Source organism: Panthera uncia, chromosome X (genome assembly GCF_023721935.1).
Source record: "Panthera uncia isolate 11264 chromosome X, Puncia_PCG_1.0, whole genome shotgun sequence".
NCBI classification, from domain to species: domain Eukaryota; kingdom Metazoa; phylum Chordata; class Mammalia; order Carnivora; family Felidae; genus Panthera; species Panthera uncia.
Window position 1 is genome coordinate 99912980 of NC_064817.1, and position 15702 is coordinate 99928681.

Genomic DNA, 15702 nt, shown 5'->3' on the forward strand with positions numbered 1-15702 from the left:
TCTGAAAAGAAGAAGAAGAAGGAGGAGGAGGAGGAGGAGGAGAAGAAGAAAAAGAAGAAGAAAAGAAGAAAGGAACAAAGGAAAAAAGAAGTGTAAGTGTCGTTTTGATTCACTGAAATTTCAGTGCACTTGGTGCATGGGCGGTGCTGGCTGTGCTGTCTTCTGGAGAAGATGTCTGCTGCTTTGGCTCAGAGTCAATCTTAAAGAACCTGGCACTGTGTATATCTACTCCCCTCCACACATGTGCTCCCCTCCTCTGGAGTAGAGCCTCTCTATGCTGTGTGAAGTCTTGTGTCCCTGAGAAACAGTCCTACACTTGCAGAGTGCATGGAATCTATGGTGTAGCACCACTAAAAACAGCCAAGGTTATATTCCCTCTGGGAGTGCTTCTGTCTCCTGCCAATAAAGACCTTTGGCTGGCAGGGTCTTTTGTCCTTGGTAGACAATAATCCCTCCTCCAAAGTACTCCACGAGAAGGAATGTTCCCTCCCAGTGCATCCCAGAGATCCCTACGCCACACTACGCGCTCTGGAGCCAGCTTCCTCATCCCCAGGAAACCATGCCACAGCTCCGCTCTGGGGAAAGTCAGGTACTTCCCAAATCTGAGTTTGAACTCCAAACACTGCTTGGGAAAAGAAAGCTGGGACACTTAGGACTTCCTGCTCCCCAGTCTGTGGTCCAGAGAGGTTTTTCTCTTACATGAACTGAATGCAAAACCTCTCAGACTCTCGTTTTTCTTTCCCTTTTGTCTCTCCACAGAAAATTTTCCCTCCCTTCCGTGGCACCCCCTTTTTTCTCTGCCTCAGTTCACTTCCATGCACCTTGAACATTCCAAGCTCTCTCCTTCCAACGGTGGAGATCCTTCTGCCACTCTGCAGATCAATTACCTGGATGTTCCTAGTGATCTGACCTCAATACAGCTGTGTTTGAGGGTGAGGAAAACCCAGCATCCCCCTACATCTCTGTCATCTTAACCCTTCCCCCAGCACCAGCTTTCTTGTACCATTAGAAAAAATGAGTGAATTTGTATTTCCTATACATTGGGGCAAAACTATTGTTTTGTAACTATTGAGAATTAAAGTGCTACACTTCTGATAAAAAATTTCAATATATTAGAGGATAGATTCACTTTAATATTTTCATAATAAGTGATAAACATACTAAAAAGAAATTTCTCTTTTGAGCAGCTTTTCCAAATACCCTTTAAATATGAGATAATGTTCTTACAAAAGCTACAGTGCAAAATGTGACTTTCTCTTATGTGCAGAATGGTACCAAGGAGTAGCACTAGGGAAAAAATGAAAAATTAGAATTTCTAATAGAAATATAGTTTTTAACAAGTAACATTGAATTTCCAATCCTACTAACATTTACATATTAGAACAATATACATTAAATATTTTTAAAGAATATAAAGATAGACATTTTCTTAATTGACATAGATAAAAATTTCAAAGAATTTAAAAAAAAAGATTTCAAGGAATGTATTTTTGGCATATTCTATAAAAATAAATACTAATAAATCCAAATGTTTTTATTTCACACAAATATTTTTATCATCCACATACTTCATTTTTTCAAACATTGTAATTGTATAGTGTACACACAATGTTATGTATTAATGAGCCTTATTTGCTATATTGTTGATGGATTTGAAGAGGTTAAACTTATAATATATAGTTACTCTAGAAGCATACATTATTCTACAGCAGAGGGAAAATCCTTAAAAGGATAACACTTCCAGTTTGTTCAATCTCTTGCCATTCTTTTGTAGAAGATATAATAGAATTATTTTGCCTTTGAATGTCATGTTTGGCACTATGCAAAGAGTGACTCATTATTTCAAGTGAGGAAAGAAGTAGTGTTTCCACAAGAAAAATAGCATAGGTATATCTACAATTATTACTCTTGAAAGAAATTAAAGAGATTGCATTTTTACATCCAAAGATAGTTTAAGCTGCATAACAGTGTGTGCCAAATAAATCAAGTTATAAGCACCCTATGCAAACGTTTTCTTCATGAGAAAGAAATGAAGCCACTATACACAGACCACTCATCCACCACCTCAGCTCAAGAGAAAGCCAAAACTTAATTTAATATCATGGAAAAATGAAGTCTCTAGAATTTAGATAAATCTAAATTAATCTAATATTCACATTAATCTGTTAAGTAGTCTTTGTGACTAATTGATATAACCAAACAACTCACACCAATTTTATTTTAATGTTTAAAGTGATACTCACATGTAAAATACCACTTGGAATGTATGGTATAAATAAATTCTCAATTTTCCATAGGCAGCATAATGATTGAGAAGGTTTGTATAATTGTTATTATAACAGTTAATATTAGGACTAGTTTTCTATTAAAGCATTGCTCTAAGATACATCTAAATGTAAGAAATAAGTAGTTTCATGATTGCTTTAAATATTTGATTGAAATTCCATAATAGTTTATTATGAAAATCCATAATAGTTTATTAATAAGAAGAACAGGGCATTTCAAAACCACCTTTAATCTTTTGAGGTTGACGTAGTGTGCAGTAATTATGCTCTCTAAAAGAAAAAATAAAACAAAACAAAAACAAGACTCCTCCTGGAGACCACTGGCCAGACATAGAACACTGAACTAGGGAGATCATTGTCTGAGATGGTACACTTCTTTTAACAATATATACTCAATTAATAAGAATTTAAAAATTAGAAAGGCCTTTGACTATGCAAACATTTAGGTATGCTCCTTCAGCTTCTTACATATAATAGGTAGACAATAGAGTTTTCTACACAATAATCATCTATAAGAAGAAGAATTTCAGATCTTTTTTTCAAAATTTATTTATTTATTTTGAGAGAGACAGAGGATGAATCCTAAACACAAGCCCAATGTGCGGCTTGATCTCACAAATCGTGAGATCACGACCTGAGCTAAAATCAAAAGTCAGACACTCAACTAACTGAGCCACTGAGGTGCCCCAAGAATCTGAGATATTTAGCAAAGTCTTCACTTGCTGAATTCTCTAATAGTGAAGCAATTTTCTATGTCAAAATAGCATAAAGTTTCCTTCAACCATTTCAAGTGTAGTAGCCTTCCCCTCCACCCCGCCTCCTCCCAGGTAGTGGCTGACTTACTGCAGCAGCCGTTATGGAATTCATGTTTTCAATATATAATAATAAAGACATTTGTGGGGAATTTATAAAATACAGTCAGATCCATTATTATGTTTCTGTTCCAAAACAAGAATCTACTTTAGGCATTAATTTCCTCTTACCCTGTATGTGAGTTAAACATTACACTGCTGAAATCTGTTTTTTTTTTTTCCATTAACCTTCTTGTCTTCAGGGTGATAGAATTTATACCTCTCTGCTACTGATCTTCATACTTCTCAAGTAATTAGAGAGAACCAATTTTTGAAATCCCTTATGTGCCAATGTTCTTCAATAAAGGAAAATTTGACTAATGTTGTATCTGAATTAATGCAACAAAGGTGTTCCCAGCACTAGTGAAATTATTCCAAGTGTCATGAGTGTTGACTGCCATTGCTGAAAGTGTTGTCATACTATCAGTACCTGGCCTCAATTGCCTAAATGGGAAAATGAAAAGACTATATAGCATGGAAGGAGCATTGCATAAGGGAAGGGAATAATATAGCTTTTAAAACTGAAAGCCACTTTCTTTTTTCTCCTCTTACTCTTATAGTCCCTCAAAAGAACAATGGTTCTGATGCATTTACGATCATGACATAGTTCAAAAAGATGTCTCTTCTGATGTTTTACATAGATACCTAATGAAATGGATATCTATATCTGGAACCTGGGTAGATAATGAATACAGAATGTAAATGTTTCCTGTGTAGACATCTGGAACTTATTTTACTGTAAATAAATACCACACATTTATCTTTCTTTGGCTGGTTCTCTTCCCTGGGAGATGTTATAGAAATGAATGAAATCTCAGAATGTTTTCTAGACTTATTAAATATTAAATATAAAAGATATTCAATAATCATTCAGGGATTTTTGAGAAAAAACGCCAGTATTTTTGACTATGCCAGCTTTTCATCCATACTATTCTTCACTGGTCTGCCTGGCTCTGCTACTCTTTATTACTTAGATATATTCCTGCTGTATGCATTTAACCTGTTTTTATTGTGTCTTTTTGCAAGTGTTTCTGCTCTAATAGCTATTAATTGATCTAACATGTGATCTTACTAATAATGCATTCTTTAATATTCTTAAATTCAGTATTGAAAATTAATTCAACTTGCAAAATTTAAATAATTTTCCTTCCTGCTGCTCCTTCTTATATTGTCTTAATCTCTTTTCTCTACTGCAGAGAATATACAGGGAATAATGATGTCTACTCTTATATTTATTTTTAGATTCAATTTTTAAAGTTTCCCTTAAAATTAACTATCGTAGATGTAATTGCAGTGAATTTGAAGGTTAAAATTACAGTTTCACGTATTTACCATGGGAATATATTTTTATTCTGATCACTCTTAACCTTTGCTATGGATCCTTCTAAAAAATAATACCAGAACTGAGCATTTTTTTCATATATATTTCTCTTCATACACATTGAAAAGGCAGTATGTGGTAAGTTCTTTGATATGTTTTCTGGGTTTCATGGTGGTTGGGTTGTCTAATTACTAGAGCATATTTTCATGGTATGTGAAAGTGAGCAAGCAAGAAAATTATGTTAGTTCCCATTCAATTCACTAATATATACTTTCCCTGTCATGTAAGTTCCAGATTCCTTTAAAACATAGTTTCAGGTAGTATAAGGGACAAAAAGTAAGGGATATGAGTAGTATAAGGGACAAAAAGTAAGGTATATGAGACAAAAAGTAAGGAATATGGTAGGCAAAAGTAATGTCTACCAACCTGTAATAGACTGAAGGAAGAAATCACAAATTATCAGCAAGAAGCAGTTGGAACTAGGCTTGAGGTAAACAAACATACAAACAACATATCAGCCATGATAAAGAGTGTAAATTTGAACAGATGTCACTTCTAGAGCAGCAGCAGGCAGTTTAAACAAAATTGGCTTTGGATGAAATCCAAGGGAGAGGAAGAAAATATGAAGCCTGTGGAAGCACGGTATCCAGCAACTCTTCTCTAGTAATCATACCTCAGCTGGGTGAAAAGAAACAAACACCTGTTGCTTTAAAAAAATCAACAAAACTCAGGATGATCAAATGAACTAAAAGTGTGGGGTTTTTTGAAAGACACAAGATCCAATAGAGTCTATATTCAATAGTCTATATAAATAGAAAGAGGTAGGTGAGATGCTCATTTATCAATCTCCATATATCATGACATTGATTAATGTGTTATTGTGTCATTAGACAATATTGTGAGGAGGTCCCATAAATATGTATGTATCTCAGAAATAAACCTAGGAATTTAGATTAGTTTGATAACCATTTAATGTGGTTTTGTCCAGCCCAGTTATGTATTTGGAAGCAACTCTAAAAAAACCTAATTGTGTACATATATATTAGCACTAACCATAGTTGTAAATCACAATATAAATTACAGTTTCAAAAGATTACTTTTCAAGCCTCATCTTTTTGCACTCTTCCCTCCAATGTATGGAAGTCCCCTAAACATACTATATTCTTTCATATCGAGGTTTCCTGTTTTAAGCTGAATTGCCCATTTATGGCTAATTTTTCTAACCTGTGACATATGTATAATGTGCCTAACATATTGAGTTTTATAAGGATTAACTGTAATAACATAAGTTTAAACAGTAAACTATAAAATGCTGTAGAAATGGTTGTAAGTAGTTTTCTAAATGTAAACATGAGAAACATGAAAACTTCAAGTACCTAGTATGTGTCTGTGAGCAAGATAATAAGTACTTACTTTTTCTTTCTGAGCAATTGCAATGTGCCAGAGACTTTGCTAAGTTCTTTGCATACATCATCTCATTTAATTTTTACAACACCTCAGTGAAGTAGCTACTATCACTATCTCATTTTACAAATGAGAAAAATGGGGACTCAGGATGGTTAAGTAACTTTTTCAAAGACAAGTAGCTAGAGTAGGACAAATAGTTAAATATGTCTGAATCTAAAATCCATTCTACCCTCCTTTGCCTCTAAGTGAATGGGTGATACCAAGATATAAGGTACTGTCCCTGTATCTCAGATATTTCCAACTGTGTTAAGGAAATTATAGATAACCATAGCTGAAATTATTTACCTTTTCACTTGTGTGATATATAAAAATAAGAAGTTATTTAATTTTCTGTTTTCTTGTAAAATTTTTTGTGACTTTTAAATCTCCCTACTCTTTATGTTTGGAGTATCTAAAACAGTTGTTCTTTCTTAAGTAGGGATGCATATCACTATTGTTTGGGTTACATTTTAAAAACACACATATTTGGAAATTACCACCAAAAATTCTGATTTATTATTCTTGATTAAGAACCATTGTCCTATAAGAAATCAATGTAAGATACACTAAACTAAATAAGTTAAAAAAGCAGAGATGGTAAAGTGGTTTTAACTGATTCCTGACAGTAAAATAACAACCAAACAAATAAGATAAATATGATCCGTGACTGAAGAATCCGAATTTTAGGCTTCTTGAGCAAAAGTATATGATTGCTTTTTTTTATTTGGAAAAAGAAAAGCATACAAGAATAAGATAAGTTCATGGAAATGGAGAAGAGAGAGATAGTTGAGCTAGAAGTGAATGAAAGATAGAAATACAGAAGGTCTCTGCGTAATACAAGAGGCACTGTGCTTACAGGCTAAAAATAAAGAGAGTGAAAGGCTAAAGAAATGGGCATACCATTGTGCTGAGAGTAAGGTTTGGGAGGAAATTTAAATTGTGGAGCAAAAGGAAATACAATTGGAGTAATTCAAAGACAAGTACAGTGATCAAAAGTAATGATAAAGGTGAGATTGGATGCTATCAACTTATTATGGTACTACTCCTCAGAGATTTCTTTCAATTTTCAATTATTCAGGTATAACAGTGAATATGGCAGATGGTTCAATTAATCAAGGGCTGAAAATTTTGAAGGACAAATGCAAAAGTGGGACAAGTGGCCAAGATAATTAAGGATGATAGGAAGAAAATGAAATGGTGAGTCATGGTGGAACACTGGCTAGAAAATGAAATAAATTCTTTAGGGGCTAACAAAGTGGGAGAAAATGAAGTCCCAGGGACGGACATATTAAATGAGGTCATGGAATGTATACAGTAAGGAGGAGGGAGAGATAATAGGAATTAAAACAAGTCATTAGAAAGTAGGTTATTCAAATCCAGTATTTCAGGAATGAAACAGTTATGAGTGATGGCAAGATTTATGATGTGGGAATGGGTGGCTGAAGTGTCATGAAAAAAATGGTATTTATTGCACATATAAATATTCACCAAGAATGGTGGCATTAGGGTACAGAAGAAACCATGTGATCGTGGTATCTCCCCTGCCAGGTAAATAGGAGGAGGGCACCTGTTGGGATGAGCACTGGGTGTTGTATGGAAACCAATTTGACAATAAATTATGTTAAAAAAATGTCACAGCAGAAAAAAGTCTTAGGAGACATGATGACTAAATGTAATATGGAATACTGGATGGGACTCTGGAACAGAAAAAAATACATTTGGTAAAAAGTATAATAATATGAATAAACATGTACTTTAGTTAGTAAAAAAAACATGTGAGAACCAATACCTGTAGTGAATATTAAGTAGTGACCAAAAGTTTTTAAACCATCACAAAAAAGGATAAAATAAATATACAAATTATTGCAAAGACATCAGAATGATGCTTTAATATGAGAACAGAGAAGTTACAGTTTGAATGGAATATTGGTAATAAAAAGTATGTGCTCCCACCTTATGATCTTGTGTACATGAAAAAAGCAGATTTAACAGATGTATTCATTAAAATTCCTTTTTTAAAAAAGTTTATTTATTTTGAGAGAGAAAGACAGAATTCCAAGCAGGCTCCATGCTCTGAGTATGGAGCCTGATGCAGGGCTCAATCTCAGGAACCATGAGATCATGACCTGAACCAAAGTCAAGAGTCGAACACTTTACTGACTGAGCCACCCAGGTGTCCCTAAAATTCTTAGTTGCAATATAAAGTTAAAAAGTAAAAGAAATGAGACAACTCTAGAGATTTAGAGAATAGAATCTAGTGGACATCTTCACCAAGAAACCACTGTTGAAATGAATGAACACCAATCACTTTTTGCCTTTGTGTTACTTCACTCTTAATATTCAAATCCAGAGAGAAAGTATCTGATTGGCCTAGTTTGTGTCATATATATGAATTTCTCAATATATATGAATATATATCCTGACCTTACCCATAGTTTTTTGAAACCCTATACCCACATAGAGTTGACCCTTAAACAGTGCCAACGTTAGTGATGCCAACCACCCATGTAGTCAAAAATCTGAGTATAACTTTTGACTACCCAAAAACTTAACTACTAATAGCTTGCTGTTGCCTAGAGTCCTTACCAATAACATAAGAGTCAATTGACACATATTTTGTATGTTATATTTACTATATGCTGTATTATTAAAACAAAATATGCTAAAAAAGAAAATGTTATTAAGAAAATGATAAGGAAGAGAAAATACATTTACAATACTATACTGTATTTATGAAAATAAGCTATGTATAAGTGGACCCACACAGTACAAACCCATGTTGTTTAAGAGTTAACTGTATAGTAAAGAACTCTACATCCTTCTGAATATCCATGCTGTGATGCACTTAGGATATTCTTGGTCATTCACGTTTCATATTTATCTGGATATTTAGAAGCATATTTAATTTCTACCTAACTGGGCTCTTGTAGCTGTTTCCTCTTCTTTATGCTGCATACACCTAAATGTGAATCATAGTCTTCCTTCCTTGACTTTGTATATTCACACATAGCCATTGTGTGTAGTAGTATTATTATAGACCAGATTTAGGGGTAAAGGGGACAAGGGACTGGAGTGTAGGGGTTGTTACATATCAGCAACAAAAGGAAGCAAATCTGAAAATAAATACTGTATATGTCTGACTTTTGAAAATTTTCTCTTTCTCTCTCTTTCTCCCTCTTTCATGCTTATTTTATCCTTTCATCCAATCACTAGCTTATTTACCTCTGAATCCAGCACTGAATTTTTATGCAGAACAGTAGAGTTATATTTTTCTCAATCCAAGTCTAATTAGAGGTTCAACTGAGAGCAGTTTAGTTAAAAATTAAAATGACCAAATCAGGCTGTTTTGCTAAACTAGGGAAGTTGGAGTCTGCATGTAATTTTTATTCATAATTTTTTATATAATTATGTCTATTTTTTTCTTTTTTCCTAATGGTGTGTCTGGTTTTTGCCATTGCTTAAGAAGTCTTTCCCAACTCCAGGATCACAAAGTTATTCTACTTCATTTTCATCTTTTAGTTTATACTTCTACCTTTTCTTTTAGGTCTTTAATCTACTCATGTTTGTGTTTTGGTATAATATAAATATTGTTAAAAAAAAAGAGACAGCAGGAGTCACTTGTGCTAACCCCCATATCAGTAAACCAAGATTTAATACCTTACCTAACTGCATTTTCAAATTCCCCCGGAAATGTGACCTTTAACCAGTCAACCTGGAATTACCTGGTTAGTACTGGTAAGGTAGTCCACCCAACAGACCACTTCTGTTACCCTTAGGAGGATAATCTTGCCTGAAACAATGCACTCTTTGCTAATAATTTCCTTTTCCCCCTTTCTGCCCTTAAAAATATTTTCTTTTCTACAGCTTAGTGGAAGTCCTTTCTATTTGCTTGGTGGCATGCTGCCTAATTCCTGAATCACTGAATAAAGCTAATTCAATATTTAAATTCACTAAGTTGAATTTTTGTTATTTAATAGATTTGGTGGCAGTGGTGGGATTGGAGAAGATGATGGCTTCAGGGACAACCAGAAACACAGGTGTGGTGCCACAAACCCTTTTGAGTTCATTGTTCTATCTTGACATTTCTGAGGGCCTTGAGTAAGTTCCCTCTCAGTTCTGAACTCCACTTTCTTTGTGTTGAGCTCCCAGTGTAATTAGCTTTCCAGTTAGTTTCCCTATTTGTCTGGAATCACTAGTTCTATGTTGAAAGCTTCTGGTAATTCAGACCATAATTCCCCATTTGATTGAAGACTCCAACCGTTGGTTCTGTCCCCAGATTCCATGTTGGGAACTGCTTGTAGCAAGCTGCATTTTGCTATTTGTTTAGAATCAGCTTGCCATTCCATTCTTTGGATTTTGCTGGTTCAATCTTTTTCCAAATCTCTAGTTTCATATTGGGAATGGCTGGTGGTGCATGGGGCCTTATATTTGTCAGGGTGTAGTAACATTTTTTGGTTGCTGCTCCTATATAAGGTGTGCATACTAGTTTGCCTTGTTTTGTGTAGATAAAGGTTATTGCTAATGAGGATATTAGAGGACAAAAAGCCAGAAAAAATTGGTGGGCAAAGGTTGAATACTTAAAAACTTATAGAGCACTCACCACTTAACTCTAAAGATATCCATGTTAAAATAAGTTGGTTATGAAGTAGGTTATATTGACAGTAAGTCACCTACCAAATTCAAGAAAATTTCCATGCACAAGGTACACTGTAAAACATGACACAATTTCCAAGCCAGTGGAACATCCCTTTTAAGTATTAGTTTGATTTCAAAAGATCAAAAGGATTAGCAAAACCAAGCAAATGAATAAACTAACACATAAAATATGATTCTTCAGCTCAAAAGGGTCAAGTGTACCACTTCTGGCACACCTACTTACTTTTTGTGTAAGAACTATAGTCCTGGAAGCTGTAGATATCTATAGATATGGTAAAATCATACTAAAATAACCTAAAACTGTAATGGTCATTATGGGGAACACTCCAATCAGACAATATCATTCATTTAAGAAGTGCACTTAAAAGTAAGGGTTCCCAAATTAAACAAACAGGATGAGATACCTATTGCAATTGGTATGTAAAAGCTTCCAAAAGGCTTCAATATTCCAAATTAGCTTCATTAAAAGACTCATTACAAAAACTAATGAAAAATGAAAGACACAAGAGGAACCTAAATCAAAAGACGACAAAATTGAAGGGACTACTATTACTCCCCTCCATCCATTTTTACTTGAGTACTCACATTTTACTAATTCTCTGTCTTAACTGCCTTTCTACTCTAAAGACATTATTAAACAGTTACATTTTAAAATAAAACCACCTGAATTTGCAGACAAATCTTCTCAGATATTTTTTACCCCTTGTTCAAAGACTGATATAAGGGCCATAGTTAAAGAATTTCCTGAAACTAGAGAGGCTCTCCCACTTTTTAAAAATTTTTTATTTATTTTTGAGAGAGATAGAGCATGAGTGGTGTTGGGGCAGAGACACAGGGAGACACAGAATCCAAAGCAGGCTCCAGCTTCTGAGCTGTCAGCACAGAGCCTGATGCGGGGCTTGAACTCGCTGACTGCGAGATCATGACATGAGCCGAAGTCAGATGTTCAACCAACTGAGTCACCCCGGCTCCCCTAGATCAAAGGTTTTAAAGCCAACTTATTTGCTGCTTAAAGCTATATGACTTGGAGCCTTAGTTTTCTTATCTGTAAATTAATATGTACCTTATATACATTTAGCATAACACGAAGCAATATATGTAAAGAGCTATATGCCTAGTGTCTAAGGCACTTGATACATTGCTTCATCATTATATTTTTATCGTTATCATATTAATTTTCTTTTTTTATGTTTATTTAGTTTTTAAGAGAAAGGGCACAAGCAGGGGAGGGACAGAGAGAGGGAGGGAGACAAAGAATCCAAAGGAAGCTCCAGACTCTGAGCTGTCAGCACAGCGATTAATAGGGGCTCGAAGTCACAAACTGTGAGATCATGACCTGAGCTGAAGTTGGACGCTTAACCAACTGAGCCACCCAGGCGCCCCTATCATATTGATATTCTAAGCATTCAGATTCATCAGGCACAGATAACTAAGTTAATCAAGTAGAGCCTACTACAACACCCTTTGGACTCTACTGGAAGGAATGATTTTTTTTTTAACATGCAAATACTTGTAATTTCTGTGCTACTGAAAAGACTTGAAATAGTTTCCTAGATAAAGTAAAAGCTTTGGTTACCTCTCTTTTCCCCATTGAGCTTAATGAACTTTAAATTTCTTTCATAGAATTCTTCTTTATCTTCAGAAGTTAACTTGTTTGAACTATCATCAGTTTGAGTTAGGGGCTCTGCATTAATGAGGTGTAGCAGTGTGTAATATTTTTAAGTGTGGGTGTCTTTGTTTAGGAAATAGAGCTTTTATGGAGGTCAAATACCCTTATTGATTGTTTGGCAAAAATCTCTTCAAATGCAAGTGCTTCCTGTCTGGAGGTAAATAATCTCTAAGACATTTGAACAACACATAAAAAGAAAGCCAACTCTTTTAAACTCCAAATATCAGTTGGATGGTAGAAAAGAATTCTGTTGAATGTATTCAAAGAGAGAAATATTTTTTTTCCCCCCGAGCTCTCCTTGCTACTGTGCTACTCAATATTCTGGGGCTTGCCTCCTGGCAGATTGTTTCATTATCCAGCAGTATCATTAATCTTTTTTATTAGCACCTTAAAAAATAAACAAACAATGATTTTGCTATGTTTGACACAAGTAGTGCATTTTAATTTTGTAGGCTTGTATTATTGACTTGAAAAAAACTGCAACAATTCAGACTGAAATACCACACTCAATTCTTAACAATATGAAAATACTATTCGATGTGTAGAAATATAATAGTATCTGTTATGCATATTAAATGAAGCAAGCTGTTTTTGTGTCATCCACATGGAGGCTTGGATTAACTAGGAAAGTTAGCAGTAATTACCACAGAAAAATTAAAACTTGTCACTCAATTTTGTACTCTGTGAAAACTCTTCATGAAATCTAGTCAACACCTCATGAAATACATTCAAAATCACTTGAAGACTACACAAAAGAATATGTATAAATTAGATAAGTGATAAGTAAATCTCAAAGTCAGTAAATAAAAATAAAAGATTTTTGTTGCCATCACATATTTTCATACAGCTTCTTAAGCCTAGATTTTCTTAATATGTACATCAGGCATGAGTAAAATTCATTATTTTTAACAAAAAAGAATAACAAAATAGCAAAAACTAACATTAGATAGTAGTAGTTGCTTTTATTCAAGATATTCTTATCTTTCATCTTAAAGATTTATCAATTAGATTTGTTTACTGTGATGCAAGTTTCCCTAAATCTGTGCATATATGAGAATCTTCTCAGAGATTTTTTTAAGATGAGTAACTTTTAAGGTTATATCCTAAATCTCTCTCTGCCCCTCCCCCACTTGTGCTCTGTCTCTCTCTGTCTCTCAAAAATAAACAAATGTAAAAAAAAAATAAAAAATAAATTTTAAAACCTTTGATCTAAACAAATAACTTTCAAAGTGTAGTCCTTGATCCAGCAGAACTAGCTGTTGATACAAATATTCAGGCCTTATTCCAGACCTGCTGAGTCAAGAACACTGGAAGTAGAGTCTAGCCAACTGTTTTTTTAAAAAAAAATCCTCCAAGTGATTCTGACACATGCTAAAATTTGAGAACCTTTAATCAAAAGAATAGTAATAATATCTGTACTTATTATATTACCACACTATATTATTGTACTGTATTAACCATTTGACTAATACCTAGGTTACTAATTTAGGTATTTAATTTCTTGGTACATTAGTTTCCTCTATCACCAACAACTGTACCTAAAACTTGAGTGTTGTGTAAAAAGCAATGTATTGGGAGTAAAAAAGATAGGTTTCCATCTCGCAAATATGAAATAAAATTTGTGGGCCTGTTTCTTCATATGTAAAGTGATGTCATTGAATGACATCATCTCTAATCTCACTTTTAGCCCCAGTATGATTTTAGTTGCTTTTAAAATATGAACTGTTGACTACAGGAATGCTGATTGATTTTGCCTTTGCTACACAACTCTAGCTTGGAAAGACATTATTTACATCATAGTGTATATGAGTAGTAGTCGTGGCATGCACAATCAGCAAAGCAGTATGTAGTTTATCCTCATTACTATAAAGCAAACAAACAAACAAGCAAATTAACTTAACTGTAAATGGTGTATTGTTAAAGAACAGCTAGGATATTATTTTCAGAAACAGCTTTTACAAGGAATCCAGAGTGAAACAAATGACACTAGAACCAGTTCTTCCATGATTTAGTTTTGAGATCTCTAAGAAGCTATGAGTATCTCTGAGACTTTATGAGTTTATAGTAAAACAAACAAACAAACAAACAAAACAGAGATGCATATTATATTATCTAATTTATAGTAGAGAAAGAATATTAAATAATAACATTTATGTGAATGCACTTTTCAAATTTGCCTACTAACAGTATATATGAAAGTCTTAAAACCTTGAAGGTTTGAAAACTATTCCTCTTAAAATATTCCAAAATTCATATTTTCAGTGATTCATATCATCATTTTTTCCCAAATGCTAAAAAAGAACAAAGATTTACTATTGTGGGGAGGAACAGGTCTCCTGTCTGAAATACCCTTGTAATAAAAAGACAGATTAACAGAAGAAAAAGAGAATATAGTTTAATAACATGTATACCTCCTATATACATGGGAAATACCCAGGAAAGCTGACTAACTCCCCAAAATGGCTGAAGCCAATACCTTAAATACCATCTCCAGCTAAAGACAAAAGACAAAAGAAGGTCTTCTTCATTATATATGAAAGTGATTATTTCCCTGCTATTACCATATTTATTTATTTATTTATTTATTTATTTTTTCAGTATATGAAATTTATTGTCAAATTGGTTTCCATACAACACCCAGTGCTCATCCCAAAAGGTGCCCTCCTCAATACCCATCACCCACCCTCTCCTCCCTCCCACCCCCCATCAACCCTCAGTTTGTTCTCAGTTTTTAACAGTCTCTTATGCTTTGGCTCTCTCCCACTCTAACCTCTTTTTTTTTTTTCCTTCCCCTCCCCCATGGGTTTCTGTTACGTTTCTCAGGATCCACATAAGAGTGAAACCATATGGTATCTGTCTTTCTCTGTATGGCTTATTTCATTTAGCATCACACTCTCCAGTTCCATCCACGTTGCTACAAACGGCCATATTTCATTCTTTCTCATTGCCACGTAGTATTCCATTGTGTATATAAACCACAATTTCTTTATCCATTCATCAGTTGATGGACATTTAGGCTCTTTCCATAATTTGGCTATTGTTGAGAGTGCTGCTATGAACATTGGGGTACAAGTGCCCCTATGCATCAGCACTCCTGTATCCCTTGGGTAAATTCTTAGCAGTGCTATTGCTGGGTCATAGGGTAGGTCTATTTTTAATTTTCTGAGGAACCTCCACACTGCTTTCCAGAGCGGCTGCACCAATTTGCATTCCCACCAACAGTGCAAGAGGGTTCCCATCTCTCCACATCCTCTCCAGCATCTATAGTCTCCTGATTTCTTCATTTTGGCCACTCTGACTGGCGTGAGGTGATATCTGAGTGTGGTTTTGATTTGTATTTCCCTGATAAGGAGCGACGTTGAACATCTTTTCATGTGCCTGTTGGCCATCTGGATGTCTTCTTTAGAGAAGTGTCTATTCATGTTTTCTGCCCATTTCTTCACTGGGTTATTTGTTTTTCGGGTGTGGAGTTTG